General features: G+C 35.1%; 1 pseudogene; it reads left to right on the forward strand.

Moving 5' to 3' along the window:
• The first annotated feature begins 4,557 nt into the window (after nucleotides 1-4,557).
• Nucleotides 4,558-13,448, forward strand: LOC127686766 (glutamate carboxypeptidase 2-like; annotated as a pseudogene).
• Nucleotides 13,449-15,795: the final 2,347 nt, after the last annotated feature.

Below are 15,795 nucleotides of genomic sequence, written 5' to 3' on the forward strand. Positions count from 1 at the left end.
ACAACAACAAAAAAGAGAACTACTACACTTGACAATTATTAGGTATAAAACATTCTAAAGATTCTTCTCTTGAACCTAAATAAATATGGAACCATAGGGATGCTCATCTTAATAAGTACTCTTGGTACAATTTCATGTATTCTAATTCTACATTTTAATAATAATGGTTTTGTTTTGCCTTTTTATTTTCACCCATAAAACCAGACAATGATTTATTATTATTTTCTATATTCTTCGTTTACATTCCAAATGATTTTCCCTTTCCCAGTTCCCCCCTCTCCATAAGTCCCATAAGCCCTCTTCCCTCCACCTGTTCTCCAATCAATCCCCTCCCACTTCTCAGTCTTGGCAATCCCTTACAATGCTGCATCAAGCCTTTCCAGGACCAGGACCCTCTCCTTCTTTTTGGGAATGATTAGATTTGTGAGTTGTGTCTTGGGTATTCAGAGCTGCTTGGTTAGTATCCACTTATCAGTGACTGCATTTCATTTGTGTTCCATTGTGAATGAGTTACCTCACTTACTATGGTATTTTCCAGTTCCAGCCATTTGCCTAAGAATTTCATGAATTCATTGTTTTTAATTGCTGAGTAGTATTCCATTGTGTAAATATACCACATTTTCTGTATCCATTACTCTATTGAAGGACATCTGAGTTCTTTCTAGCTTCTGGCTATTATAAATAAGGTTGCTATGAACATAGTGGGGCATATGTCCTTATTGCATGCCAGGGAATCCTCTGTGTATATGCTCAAGAGTGGTATAGCAGGGTCCTCTGGAAATGTCATGCCTAGTTTTCTGAGGACCCGCCAGACTGATTTCCAACGTGGTTATACCAACTTGCACTCCTACCAGCAGTGGAGGAGCATTCCTTTCTCCACATCCTCACCAACACCTGCTGTCTCCTGAGTTTTTTATCTTAACCATACAATGATTTTAAACCCTAATGTTTAGCACAATTACAAAATAAATCAATTAAAATAACTAGTCAATACATTCCATTATTTATGTTATATAATGGCATCATTATGTATCATGTAAGACTTCTGCAGTAATAAAGGAGTGTTTTCTTTTGTAAGAGAATTACATGGCTTGAGAATAGTTTTCTTTGATATAGGAAAATTGTGCTGTGATTGTTTTTCTACAAATAATTATTTGCTATTTTCTTCAATTCGTTAATGTATACCTCACATCTTTATACTTGCAACTACACACATACAAATATTTCTCTTCAGAACATTTTACTGTAACTTTCTAATCAATTTGCATTTTTTGATCCACAAATTACAAGTATATCAAAAAAGCACTACACAGAATCCACATAATTCAGAGCAACATATAATACAAAGATTTCAACTGTTATTTTGCTGATTGTAGCTTATCTCTTCATTTTCTTATTAATGGACATTTAAGTTTATGCACTAAATTTGTGAGAATTCTCTTGTTTATAATTTAATTAGTATAGCTGCAAAGCTCAGATGAAGGTTCTCAAGGCACATCTCTTTATGACAGCTGGAAAGAAAGGAGTTCTTCATCCGAGTTTATTGGAATGCCCAGGTACAGCAACAACCCAGGCATTCTATCAAGTTTGGTCAAGGAGTGAATGTTTTGGCTATAAAAGGGTATTTTTGTTTCAATATTTATTAAGAAGTAACATTCAAAATGCTCTAAAATCTGACAATGTAATATTTTCTTTACAATAAAATATTATATTTAAAAATATTTTATTCTGTTTTTAAATTATATCTGAGTATTTCAAAATTTATTTTTGAGCAAGCCATATGCAAGAGGCAGCATCCAGGTATCAAAGTAAAATTTTGACATTTCATTTAAACAAAGGTGATAAATTGATTGGGGCCTGCAAAATTAATTTTTTGGGTGGAGGCTAAAGACCAGAATAAAAATTCCTTCAGGGAAGGAGGAAAAGTTACTTGTGGGCCACTGAAGAAAAAAGTAAGAATAAATAGTATGAGAATCTCTCTCTCTCTCTCTCTCTCTCTCTCTCTCTCTCTCTCTCTCACACACACACACACACACACACACACACACACACACACTGGATGGATGAATCAAGCTTCAACAAGTTCTAAAAAATTATTTTTTCTCCTATAACTGATATATCCCAGCAAAATATTTCAAGGAACACAAAAATTACAATGCAGCTGCATTCTGTTTATTTTTTTAATGAATGATTATTTTTTAAAAAGTATGTTCCTCAATACCTTAGCATAAAAAACATTTTATGTCTTACAGGTGAAGAAACAGCAAATCATTCTTAAGCTACATACATTTATAATAAAGCAACTTGTTATAAATTAACAAAACTTTAAGCAAACAAGGTAATTTTCTTATCAGGTTGTCTTAACTGACAGAGTATAATTGTGGTTATAAAGAAAGAACCAGTTATCTTAGTAATTATCTTAAAATGTAATCATATAAAATTTTAAAAGAATCACAAATGTAAACTTTTATTTAAAAAGCAGTCATTTCTATTTTAAATCTCCAGAGTACATAACAAACTACTCATTAACAGTTTTTTATTAACTCTTATTAGAAAGCTGAGGACAAAAAATGGAAATAAGAAGCTATCACCTGTTCACTAGCCTAGCTTCAGCAAAATTCATGTAAGCCAGTGCTAGTCAACCTGACATTGTTTTTATTCCCTGAGTGAAAAACAACCACAGGCTCAAGTATTTGTTTTGTTTTTTGTTTGTTTTTCGAGACAGGGTTTCTCTATGTAGCCCTAGCTGTCCTGGAACTCACTCTGTAGATCAGGCTGGTCTCGAACTCAGAAATCCTCCTGCCTCTGCCTCCCAAGTGCTGGGATTACAGGCATGCTCCAACATGCCCTGCCTCACAGGCTCAACTATTAAGAGTGTGCCTTCTTGTGTAAATTTGGTTTTTATCATGGAATATCTTGGTTTCTCCATCTATGGTCATTGAGAGCTTTGCTGGGTATAGTAGTCTAGGCTGGCATTTTTGTTCTCTTAGGATCTGTATGAGATCTTCCCAGGATCTTCTAGCTTTCATCAACTCTGGTGAAAAGTCTGGTATAATTCTGATAGCTTTGCCTTTATAGGTTACTTGTCTTTTTTCCCTTACTGCTTTTAATATTCTTTCTTTGTTTAGTGAATTTGGTGTTTTGATTATTATGTACCAGGAGGACTTTCTGATCTGCTCCAGTTTGTTAGGAGTTCTGAAAGCTTCTTGTATGTTCATGGGCATCTTTCTTTAGATTAGGGAAGTTTTCTTTATATCAGTAAGTGAAAGAACATAGTGAGAAAATATGAAAACACACTGTCAGCAGTTCACTGTGAGAAAAGTTCTTGATTCCCTCATAGGTAGCTTCCTTGTGCCTGTTTGAGTATAGTGCCAGGGAAATGTTAGTGGTTCCCCTGAAAAAATAGAGAGGAGCCAATCTGATGAACCTCATATCAGGGTATTTATTCTAAGATCTAGTTCCTCCCCTAAGCATCATTATAATGTAGGATAATTTTGATGGTGGAGGAGCCTCAAATTTCTATCATGGCAAGGCTTTAAAGTAATCAGGACGCAGCAGCAGGTAAGTGTACAAGCATCCTGAAATTATGTTAAAGAATGTAATTGTCTTGTGCTGGGAGTCATAAACTTAATTTCTGCTCCCCTCTGCACTGGTTGTTAGGCACAGATTGAGCTTGTAACCTGTGAATGCAGTTTTGTTAGAGAAATAACCTGGAGAGAATGGTTTTGTTGAGGGTGTAGCCTGGAAATGCTGGTGTTGTTGGGGATTAGCTTAGAGACAGGGTTTTGTTGGGAATCAACTGGGAAGCTAATGCTAGGTACTAGCCTGTTAGTTTAACTGAATTCTAAATTTGGTTAGGTTTTCTAAAATGGAGTGTAGACTTAAAACATTTAGCTTATCATGAGTATCACTTCTCTCTCCTTAGAAAGACCCCAAGTGCACTACTGGGGTCCTCTCTGTTTTCTTCACTGGTCAGCATGCTGCCTCTCAAAGCTTTCTCCACAGATTTTCAGTGATACGTGATTCTACTTCATAATATAGCTTCACTGGTGTTTTTTAATTCATCAACTCTGTCCTTAAATGATTTCTTTTCTTTTCTTATTTTTTCTTGGTTTTTCAAGACAGGGTTTCTCTGTGTATCCCTGGCTGTCCTTGAACTCACTCTGTAGACCAGGCTGGCCTCGAACTCAGAAATCCACTTGCCTCTGCCTCCCAAGTGCAAGGATTAAAGGTGTGCATCACCATCGCCTGGTTAATGATTTATTTTCTAATGCAGCACTACATAGTCTTTTTTTTTTTTTGGCCTCTCAACAAACTTCTATATCTCTTATATTTTGGTTGACAGCTCTCAGGGGTGTTTTCCAAAGAATGGTTTTATATTGATTTTGCAGCATGTGTACATGTGTATTTATTTATCTGTACATGCATAGAGTAGTCTTTTACTATGTTCTAAGATTTTAAGTTTACATGATACCTGTATGTCAGTGTTCAAATCACCAAAAAACACCACAGTAAATATAATGCTATAAGGCTTCTTTTAAGCTATCTTTAAAAAAGATGCATTTTTTCCTCCTAGAAAAAACTAACAATGTCAGCAGCTATCCTCTCTATCACAGAGTCTATGAAACATATGAGCTGGTAGAAAACTTTTATGATCCAACATTTAAATATCACCTCACTGTGGCCCAGGTTTGAGGTGCAATGATATTTTAGCTGGCCATTTCTATAGTGATTCCCTTTGACTGTCAAAGTTATTCTGTAGCTCAGAAGAAGCATGCTGAAACTACAATATTTCAATGAAGCATCCACAAGAGATGAAGGCTTACATGGAATCATTTGGTATGTTGCAATTTATTTTTCAAATTGAGTCCTATGTTTCTAGTAATTTCTCATTATTATGCCTATTGTACTAGATTAGATATTCTTTTTCCCTTGAGATCTGTTCTTAATTACATAGGTGCTCAAAAATATAAATAATATTTCATAAAATAGTTTTCCATATTCTTTCCACATTATTATCTGCCTACAGACCATTAAAAAGCACAGGGCTTTGCTTTTTTTATTGCTGGGCTGTAGTGATCTTCCTGTTTTGGCATCCAAAGTGATATAACTGGAGGCATCACCAACTTTCCTGCTTTAGAAACCATGTTCAAAAAGTTTTTGATAATTTGGATTTCTCTTTCAGATTCACTGTTTTCTGCAGTCAATAATTTTACAAATGTTTCATTCAAGTTCAACCATTGACTGCAAAAGTTAGACAAAAGCAAGTATGTACTAAATCAATCAATCAATAATTAAAAATAAATTTAAGTATAAGTAAATATGTAAATATGCATATAAATATCATTAATTCACATTTGCATTGCTGATATACTTTTAGAAGTTGTTATATGGTTCTGCCTCTACTCTAATGCATCCTATTCATTATTGTGTGTCATTCAGAATTTATTTCTGACATGAATTGTAACCACATAGCAGTACCATCTTCCTGATAGGCACTGATATACAATTGAGCAACTTTAGTGTTGGCTCAAATACGTTTTAGCTTCACTTGCTACTTTTTACTCTCTGTACATCATTCTCTATCTGCATTCCTTTATTCTTGGAGGGTGCTTCTCAACTTCTACTTGAAGTCATTATGTGTACACACAAACCTTTCTATCCAGCTCTACTAAAAATTCTAAAACTCAAAAGTAAAAATATGAATAATTTTTTTAAGATGAGCCTTAGCCCCCCAAAGTTCTTCCAGTGAAAATTCTTTGTTTAGCTCTGTACCCCATTTTTAATAGGGTTATTTGGTTTTCTGGAGTCTAACTTCTTGTGTTCTTTGTATATATTGGATATTAGTCCTCTATCTGATGTAGGGTTGGTGAAGATCTTTTCCAAATTTGTTGGTTGCTGATTTGTCCTTTTGATGGTGTCCTTTGCCTTACAGAAACATTGTAATTTTATGAGGTCCCATTTGTCAAGTCTTGATCTTAGAGCATAAACTATGGGTGTTCTATTCAGGAAATTTCCCCCTGTACCAATGTCCTCAAGGGTCTTCCCCAGTTTCTTTTCTATTAGCTTCAGAGTGACTGGCTTTATGTTGAGTTCCTTGATCCACTTGGAGTTGAACTTAGTACAAGGAGATAAAGATGGATCAATTCACATTCTTCTGCATGCTGACCTCCAGTTGAACCAGCACCATTTGTTGAAAAGGCTATCTTTTTTCCACTAAATGTTTTCAGCTCCTTTGTTGAGGATCAAGTAGCCATAGGTGTGAGGGTTCATTTCTGGATCTTCAATTCTATTTCACTGATCCGCCTGCCTGTCACTAAACAAATACCATGCAGTTTTTAACACTATTGCTCTGTAGTATTGCTTGAGGTCAGGGATACTGATTCCCCCAGAATTTCTTTTGTTGTTGAGAGTAGTTTTAGCTATTCTTGGTTTTTTGTTATTCCAGATGAATTTGAGAATTGCTCTTTCTAACTCTATGAAGAACTTAGTTGGGATTTTGATGGGTATTGCGTTGAATCTTTATATTGCTTTTGGCAAAATGGCCGTTTTAACTATATTAATCCTGCATTAGTCATTAAGGAAATGCAAATCAAAAAAACCCTGAGATTTCACCTTACACCAGTCAGAATGGCTAAGATTAAAAATTCAGGAGACAGCAGGTGTTGGCGAGGATGTGGAGAAAGAGGACCACTCCTTCACTGCTGGTCAGGTTTCAAATTTGTATAACCATTCTGGAAATCAGTCTGGCGGTTCCTCAGAAAACTGGGCACATCACTTCCAGAGGATCCTGCTATACCACTCCTGCACATAACCCAGAGGATTCCCAAGCAGGTAATAAGGATACATGCTCCACTATGTTCATAGCAGCCCTATTTATAATAGCCTAAAGCTGGAAAGAACCCAGGTATCCCTCAACAGAAGAATGGATGCAAAAAATGTGGTGTATATACACAATGGAGTACTATTCAGCCATTAGAAACAATGAATTCATGAAATTCTTAGACAAATGGATCAAGCTGGAGAACAACATACTAAGTGAGGTAACCCAGTCTCAAAAGATCAATCATGGTATGCACTCACTAATAAGTGGATATTAGCCTAGAAAATTGGAATACCCAAAACATAATCCACATATCAAATGATGTACAAGAAGAACAGAGGGGTGGCCACTGGTTCTGAAAAGACTCAGAGTAGCAGTATAGGGCAAAACCAGAACAGGGAAGTGGGAAGGGATGCATGGGAGTAAAGGGTGGAGGGAAGAGGGCTTATGGGACTTTTGGGGAGTGGGGGGCCAGCAAAGGGGAAATCGTTTGAAATGTAAATAAAAATATATCGAATAAAAAAAAGAAATGAGGATAAATAAATAGATGAGGAATGTCATAGAAAAATGAATAAATACTGTGAAGTCAATATTTGTAGAATTGTGGAACAAATAAGATTAATTCTGTGTAAAACGAAACCATAAGAACAATTTGAAAGTATTATAGTATTGACCCTGTTTACTTGCAAAAGTTTAAACTGGCAAACTTATCCTGAGTTTGCAAAGTGAAGTTATAAGCTTATATAATGTGAAAGGTTGCTCTAAATTTAAAATTTACAATAAAAAACATTCACAAGAGTAAGGGATGCTTTTATGTTATTATGATGAAGGTAATATAAAATGGAAATAGAGATAACCTAATGGATAAAATAATATTATGTATTAAAGTGATAATTTTAAGTAATTGTATCATGGCACAATCGTAGTACGAAATTCAGTTGAGGTATCCAAGGCTTGTTGGATTTTTATTTAAAACTAGATCCTGCCCCTTAACAACGTGCTTTCCCTTAGGAATTTGAAGTCTGTAAGAGAGTTCACTGTATACTTGAATGCTAATACAAATATAAAGTAAGGACCATATATTTGACAAATTCTTCTTTAGTAGAAAGAATATTATACTGTGTCACCTGTTAAATATTTGTAATTTGCATGAACTTATTAGAAAGGGAAAGAGTTTCTCATTCCAATTTTGATGAAGTTCCATACCTTAACAGTAATTATAAACCCAGACATATTAAGTCTCATTTCTGTATTCATTAAAGTTAGTTTCACATTTTTCCACCAGCGTGTTACTGTTTTTGTTGAAACTTATTTTATGGGATTCTTGACATATGGCGAGTATGAATGCTGATATTTGGTTTTAGTTTATTACTTTAGTTTTTGAGATTATAATATAATTACATCATTTCTACCTTTACCTCCCTTCAAACTTTCCATATCCTCTTTGCTGTTTTTAGAATTCAGGAGCTCATTTTTCACTAAATTGTTATAATATTTCTAAATTCATATGTACAACCTGTTGAACATTACATTTTCCTATATTATTACTAATATATGTTTTTCCCCATGAGTTCATTTATTCATTAACTTTACATCCCAAACACACTTTGCCAATTCCCAGTCCTCCCTCTTACAAGGAACCTCCTCCACTACCCCTCCTTCCCATCTGAGAAGGGAAAGTCTTCCTTGGGTACCTACTGGGTACCTTTGTGATTTTTAAAATTCATGACATCACTGTTCATTAATTATTGTTTCAAATATTTCTAAATAAATAAATACAAAATATTCAGTTTCTATAATGTCACTGATTTTCTTAATTTGAATGATAGAATTTTTGTTTGTTTTTGTTTTGTTTTGTTCTGTTCTATTATTTATTTTTATTTTTATTTTTTTTTTACACTCCAGATTTTATTCTCCTTCTGGTCCAACCTTCGACTGTTACACATCTCAAATCTCTTCCCTGTCTCCCTATCTCAATGAGAATGTCTGTACCTCACCCTCTACCCTACCAGACCTCTAAACTTCCTGGGGCCAACAGTCTCTTGAGGGTTAAGTGCATCTTCTCTGACTAAACCCAGACCCTGCAGACCTCTGCTATATATGTGTTGGGGGCCTTATATCAACTGGTATATGCTGGATCACCTGGTTGATGATCCACTGTCTGCAAGATATTGGGGATCCAGGTTAATTTAGACTGCTGGTCTTCCTATGGGGTTGTCATCCTCCTCAGCTTCTTCCAGCTTTTCCCTAATTTCAACAACAGAGGTCAGCAGCTTCTGGCCATTGGTTGGATGTAAATATCTAAATCTGATCTTTCAGCTGCTTGTTGTGTCTTTTGGAGTATGGTAGTGGTGAGTCTGTTTTTGTGAGAACTACATAGCCTCAGTAATAGTGTCAGGCCTTGGACTAGATCCCACTTTGGGTCTGTTACTGGACCTTTTTTTAACCTCAAGCTATTCTTTATTTCCATCCCTGCAGCTCTTTCAAACAGGAATTATGGGTCAGAATTTTGACTGTGGAGAAGCAACCCCATCCCTCACTCAATGCCCTTTCTTTTTGCTGGAGGTAGCCTCTGTAAGTTACCTCTCCCCACTGTAGAGCATTTCACGTAAGAAAGGAAACTGACAACCTCAAAAGGAAAAAAGTTGGGGGAACCTCCCAGAATGTACCAAGGGTATTATGTTTTAAAATGTAGCAATGTGGCTTATTTTGTTGCAACCTTTTACTTTGCCAGGCAGTGTTCATATCTTCATTAAAAATATAACAATTTTAATTTCACATATAGCCCCATAGTACTGAGAATTATCAATGACCAGCTGATGTATCTGGAACATGCATTCACTGAACCTTTAGGCTTACCAGGGAGGCCATTCTACAGGTAAGGAAATGTGATCTTATAATCTGAGTTTAAGTTGTTTTACAGTACATAAAATAATATAATCTATATATTTTTAATATTCAAACTATTTCTGTGATATAAACTCACTGTACATAAAGGGTTATGTTCGACATAAACATTTTAATTGGAACATAGCATGCACTTTTTCCTTCATCCTGGTCTCATTCACTACCCTCAGTACGTTGTCCCTTGTACCAGTCCTACTATCCTCCTTCATTTCTCCAGTGTCATATCTGATATTTAAGGTCTTTTAGGATCTTAGAAAATGCAAGTTAGAGAAAAACATGTATTTATGCTTCTGTGTATTGTTTACTTTATTTATTATGATGATTTCTAGTTGCATCATTTTTTTTAGCAAACAGCATAATTTCATTCTTCTTTGTGATTAAATAAAATTCCATTTTTCATATTACCATCTTCTTTTCCATTAATTCATTAACTGATATCTAGCGTGGTTCCACAACTTGACTACAATGAATAGTGTGACAATAAGCAGTTATCTCTGTTATATGTTGAAAATTCTTCAGGCATGCATCCAGAAGTGCTGTAGATGAGTCATATAGTAGTTCTGTTCATAGATTTCTTGAGGTGCCTTCATATTGATTCACATAGTAAGCAGAATAAATGCACTCCAACTATTATTGTATAAACATTTCCTCATCTCCACATGTCCTCACCAGCATTTGTACTTGTTTGTTAGTTACTGGAAAGTGAAAGAATACCAAGCTTGTTTTGAATTAAATTTCCTTTATTTTTAATATGCTGAACACATTTATGTTTATTGGACATTTGTTGTTCATCTTTTGAGAAGTGTATGTTTATTTCATTTGCTAGGATTTGGATATTTAATAAATATATTACTTGTATATTCTACATTTCAAAGCTCTGGTAGATGTTTTCTAGTAGAGATTTTTCTCAAATTTCATTGCCATTACATTCATTTGATTATTCTCTTTGCTTCATAGAACTCTTAAAATTTTATTAAATTACTTTTTATAATTCATGGCACTATTTGTTAGCAATTGAAATCCTTTTGAAAAAGTCCTTGTCTATATCAACATCTACATCTTGAATTGTTTTCTCTATAGTTTCTATAGCATTATTAGAGTTTTAGGTCATATGGTTGTTTATTATGAAATTGATTATTATATAAGGTAAAATAGGAATGTAATCATATTCATTTATCTAGTTTACCCAGAACCACTTTTTGAAGAGGCAATTTTTTTCCTCATTGAGAACATTTTGAAATCTTTGTAAATGTGAAGGTCTGTTTCTAGGTCATTTCTTCTGTTTTCACGGACCTGCGTAAGTTGTTTGGGATCATAATTTTTGGTACCTGGCTCTGTAGGTTGTCTTGAATTCATGTTTTGTGATACATGCAGCCTTATTCTTTTGTTCTCCAAATCATTTTGAATTGTTGGAAACTATGATGGTTAATCTTATGGTCAACTTGATGACATTTAGAATCAAGTAAAAGCCAAACATACGGGTGTGAGGTCTTTCATTTTTAACGAACATTTTTAACAAAATTAGGGTAGATAGCATTACGACTGGATCTCCAGGCTTTATCTCTCTGCTGTTGGACTGTGAATGCAACATGCTTTGTTTCCTCACACTTCTGTTGCCATGCCTTTTGCACCATAGTAATCTGGTAATTATATTAAGTCACCATTTAATCCCTTAAATTGTGAGGGAAAAATCCTTCTCCTTCCTTTTATTGATTTTGTTATGTATATTGTCACAGCAAGAAAAAAGTCACACAAAAAACTTGTGTTGATAGGGGATTGGTGCTTTGATAATCTAACTGTGGCTCATTGTCTTTGGAACAAGTTTGTGGGTAGAATGTGGGAGAGTTTGGAGATAAAGTCCTAAAATAGGGTAAGCAGACCTTATTCATCCCCATATTTTGAGTTAGAATTTCTAAAGAAATACAGAATACATATTTATCTCATCAATTTCAGAGAAATACACAAACACTCCTAGAAATTGGGCCAGGAGTTTTTGTCCTTTATTCTAACAAAGAATATATATATATATATATATATATATATATATATATATATTATACATATTATATATATATATATATTATGCATATATATAAAACTGCCTTATTGATGCTAGACTACAGTTTTTAAGCTATAGGTCAGTAACCCCTTTAAGGCCCAAAATGCTATTTCACAGCAGTCACATATTTGGTATCTCACATATCATATATGTACACTATGATTCAGAACATCGTGAAAGTTGTGAAGAAGCCACAAAATAATTTTATGGTTCACCACAGCATGAAGACATTTATTAAGTGGTCTGAGTATTAGGAAGGTTGAGACTACATGCTAAGCTTTGCAAACTTAAATGACGCTGAAGTAAAAAAAAAATAATGGTTTAAGTTGTTTGGTATAATTCTTATTACGAATCTGAGTCAATACAAGAAGTTGCTTGGCCACTTCAGAAATAGCCACATACTTAGACCATGAAGAAGGTTAAAATTTTATTTGTAATGATTTGTGATAATTTATGTTAACCATAATAAAATTATGAATACATCTTTTTCACAGAATAAAAAAGTTTATAGCACTAATTTAGAGAGCCTTATTGGAATGCCATGACACCTAGCAGGAACTTGACATCAAGCAATGTGAAGTTTCTCTCCAAGCCTTTGAGTAGGAACTCCTGTGTTAGCCACAATCCCTTCCACCAAGGGTGGTGTGCTCAGACCAAAGTGAAGCCCGTTGTTCTTCAAGGTCCAGAAATTTCCTGAGAAACACTAGCCATCTGAAGAGCATCTGAACCAGTTCTGTAGAGAAGCTTCCAGCTTTTGGGGGAATGGTTTCCCCTGCCTATATATTTGGAGATCTCCTTAAACTTTGAGACCTTGAATAGCAGGTTTTGTCTTGGTCTCCAACTACTTTTGACCCCCTTCTCATATATCCTCAGCTTCCCTTCCAGGTAAACCATTTGATATAACTGCAGGCAGTAATTAATATTTTATTTATAATGATTTGTGATGATTTAAGTTAAACATAAGGAAATTATGAATACATCTTTTGCAAAGAATAAAGTTTATAGAACTACAGAATAGGCTGGCTATACACACAATTTCATTATCACATTATGTCTCAGCAGGGAGTATGATGTAAACATCATCACTTAGTGCAAATGTGATTAAGTAAAATTTGGTTTGCACTTTTCCTCTCAGACAAATTGTCTCCTTAGACAGCATGAATAGCAACATCATAGAGTTTAGTTTTAGTATCTATACAAAATTCAAATCACCTTTTAATGTCTAAGCACAGTTCAAGCTAACTGTCCTTACAGTTATTAGTATATGTCTAAACCACTTTGAGTTACTCATTAAAGCAAAAAATTATATGTATTTATGTGCCAGGAGATGACTGCATTTTAAGTTCAGGTAACAAGTCAGAAAATCAGGAGTATAATGTTCATATATAATGTCTTTTTACCCTTGAATGGTGCTTGTACAGTTAATGGACAGGGATATGTTTTACCAACAAGCGTATCATCTATTCTCCAAGCAGCCATAACAAGTATGCTGGAGAACCATTCCCAGGGATTTATGATGTTCTTTTTGATATTAACAGCAAAGTCAACATTTCTAAGATATGGAGCAAAGTGAAGAGAGAGATTTCTATTGCAGCCTTCACAGTGCAAGCTGTATCAGAGACTCTGAGAGAAGTAGCATATGCTTCCATTAAAAAATAAATATGAAGCTGATATATAAAGTGGATGGTTTCTTTATTATAATCTCTGCATGTTTTCTGAAATTTATTATTCAATTAACTATTAAAACTTACAATAGCAGTCTAATAAAATGACACATTTGACAGTATCAGATAATTATCAGAAACCTAATGTAGACATCTAATATCTACCCTATAACTTCATTGTAAATAAGAATCACTTAATTATGGAATACACCTGGGATAGTTCACAAGTCTCCTCCACCTGAGGGCCTAAAAGATCTCTGGCCACCAAAGGCTCTCTCCATACCTATATAATTAATACTTGAAGTCTTATCCAGATCATCAAGACTACTGAAAGACATTAAGTGTATAGAATTTAAGAAGGAAGAATTAAAAATCTTTATTTGCAGATGAAATGATAATATATATATATATATATATATATTTATATATGACCCTAAATTTTCTACTGGAAAACTGCTATAGCTCATAAGCATTTCAGCATAATGGCTGAATACAAAATTAACTCATAAACATTAGTAGTCTTTCTCTATAATAACAGCAAACAGTCTGAGAAACAAATCAAGGACACATCTTCACACTATCCTCAAATAATATAAAATATCTTGGTGTAACTCTAACCAACCAAGTGAAAGATTTGTGCTGTGAATAAGAATGGACATGGTAGTTTAATATATTTTAATACTTAGTCACAAGGATGTGACACTACTTGAGAAGAGTTTGGACATTTGTCCTTGGTTGAGTAAGTGTGTGATTGTCAAAGAAAGTATGTCACTATAGATGCAATGATGTTTCAAAAGTCCAGAACAGGCCCAGTGTATCTTCTCTTCCTGATGCCACCTGATGGAGAACTCTCAACTCCTTCTCCAGTACCCATATTTGCTGGGCTGCTGCTGTGTTCTCCACTATGATGATAAGATGCTAAATCTTTGAAGAAGTAAATAATCTCAAATTAAATGTTATCTTTTAGTCTTGGAGTCTCTTCACAGCAAGGGAATACTAAGAAAACTTGTATGACAAAATCATTAAGATATTGATGAAAGAAAGTAAAGAAAATATCATAAGATGGAAAATCTCTCAATCTTATAGATCGGTAGAATTAATACAGTAGAAATGGCAATCCTAACAAAAGCTCTCTATAAGGCATTTTCCATAAAGATTCTAACACAACTCTTCACACATATTTAAAAAAACTATTTTCAGCTTAATATGGAAACACAAACATCCTCCCCACACCAACAATAACCCAAACAAAGCAAAGTCAGGATAGCTAAGATAACCCTGAATAATAAAACAGGTACAAGAGGTATAACCATTGATGACTTCAAAATGAGTTCCAGAAAATGGCTTTAGAGTGAAAGAGATCTATTGTTAATTGGAATCAAGTTATAAATCCACATACCTATGGAACCCTTATAGACAACTGATTTTTGATAAAGAAATACCTGAAAAAAGAAAGCGTCTTCAACAAATGCTGCTGGAAAAATTAAATGCCTGCACTTAATATAAGAATCTGAATCAATCTACATAAATTTCCATGTATTGTGCAGGACTGGTCATATCTCTTATTGGCTAGAAAATTCTAGAGAGTTGGACCATCTCTGATAGGCAGTAGCCCTAGGGAGAGCAGGCCCTGTGCCTTGCCCAGGCATAACAGTGAAAGTGACTCTTGTGGCTAGTCTGTGGTGAGCCACTCATGAGGGTTATAGCTTGGAGAGCTGGCCCTCCTAATATCCAGTGATGAGGTGGCCTGAATGTGAAGATGATGTTTTCCCCATTCCCCATTTTCCACCCGTGAGAGTTGGGAGAGCAAACTTCAGAGGGAATGGCAGACTGATAACTAGCCCTGACACCTAACTGGCCATATATATACCCTCACCTAGGGCATCACAGTGGAGCTGGCTTTGATGGCAAAGGCACAGATGAACCAGCTTGGAGGTTATCAGAACAAGTGAAATGGCTCATCTCATAGAGGCTACAGCACTTGGGAGAGTAGACTCTGTGTCTTGACTGGGCAGCACAAAGAAGCTTACTCTGAAGGTGTGTGTGTGTGTGTGTGTGTGTGTGTGTGTGTGTGTGTGTGTGTGTATGTGTGCTCACAGATAAAATGGCCCTGAGGACATGAGAGCAGGAAAGCTGACTTTGCCTCACTCTGATAGCAGCAGAGGGTGACACAGCTGACACAATGTTGGAGAGCTTGCCCTTGTGGTGCAGAAAGGAAGAAACAGCTCACTTAGCAGCTTAGGAACCAGACAGGCCTATATCCAAGGCTCTGAGTTCAACCACCACTAAATCTATATCATCTAGGAATGATTAGGATCAGTGCCAATCATGCTGACCCAAAA

Source organism: Apodemus sylvaticus, chromosome 1 (genome assembly GCF_947179515.1).
Source record: "Apodemus sylvaticus chromosome 1, mApoSyl1.1, whole genome shotgun sequence".
NCBI lineage: Eukaryota > Metazoa > Chordata > Mammalia > Rodentia > Muridae > Apodemus > Apodemus sylvaticus.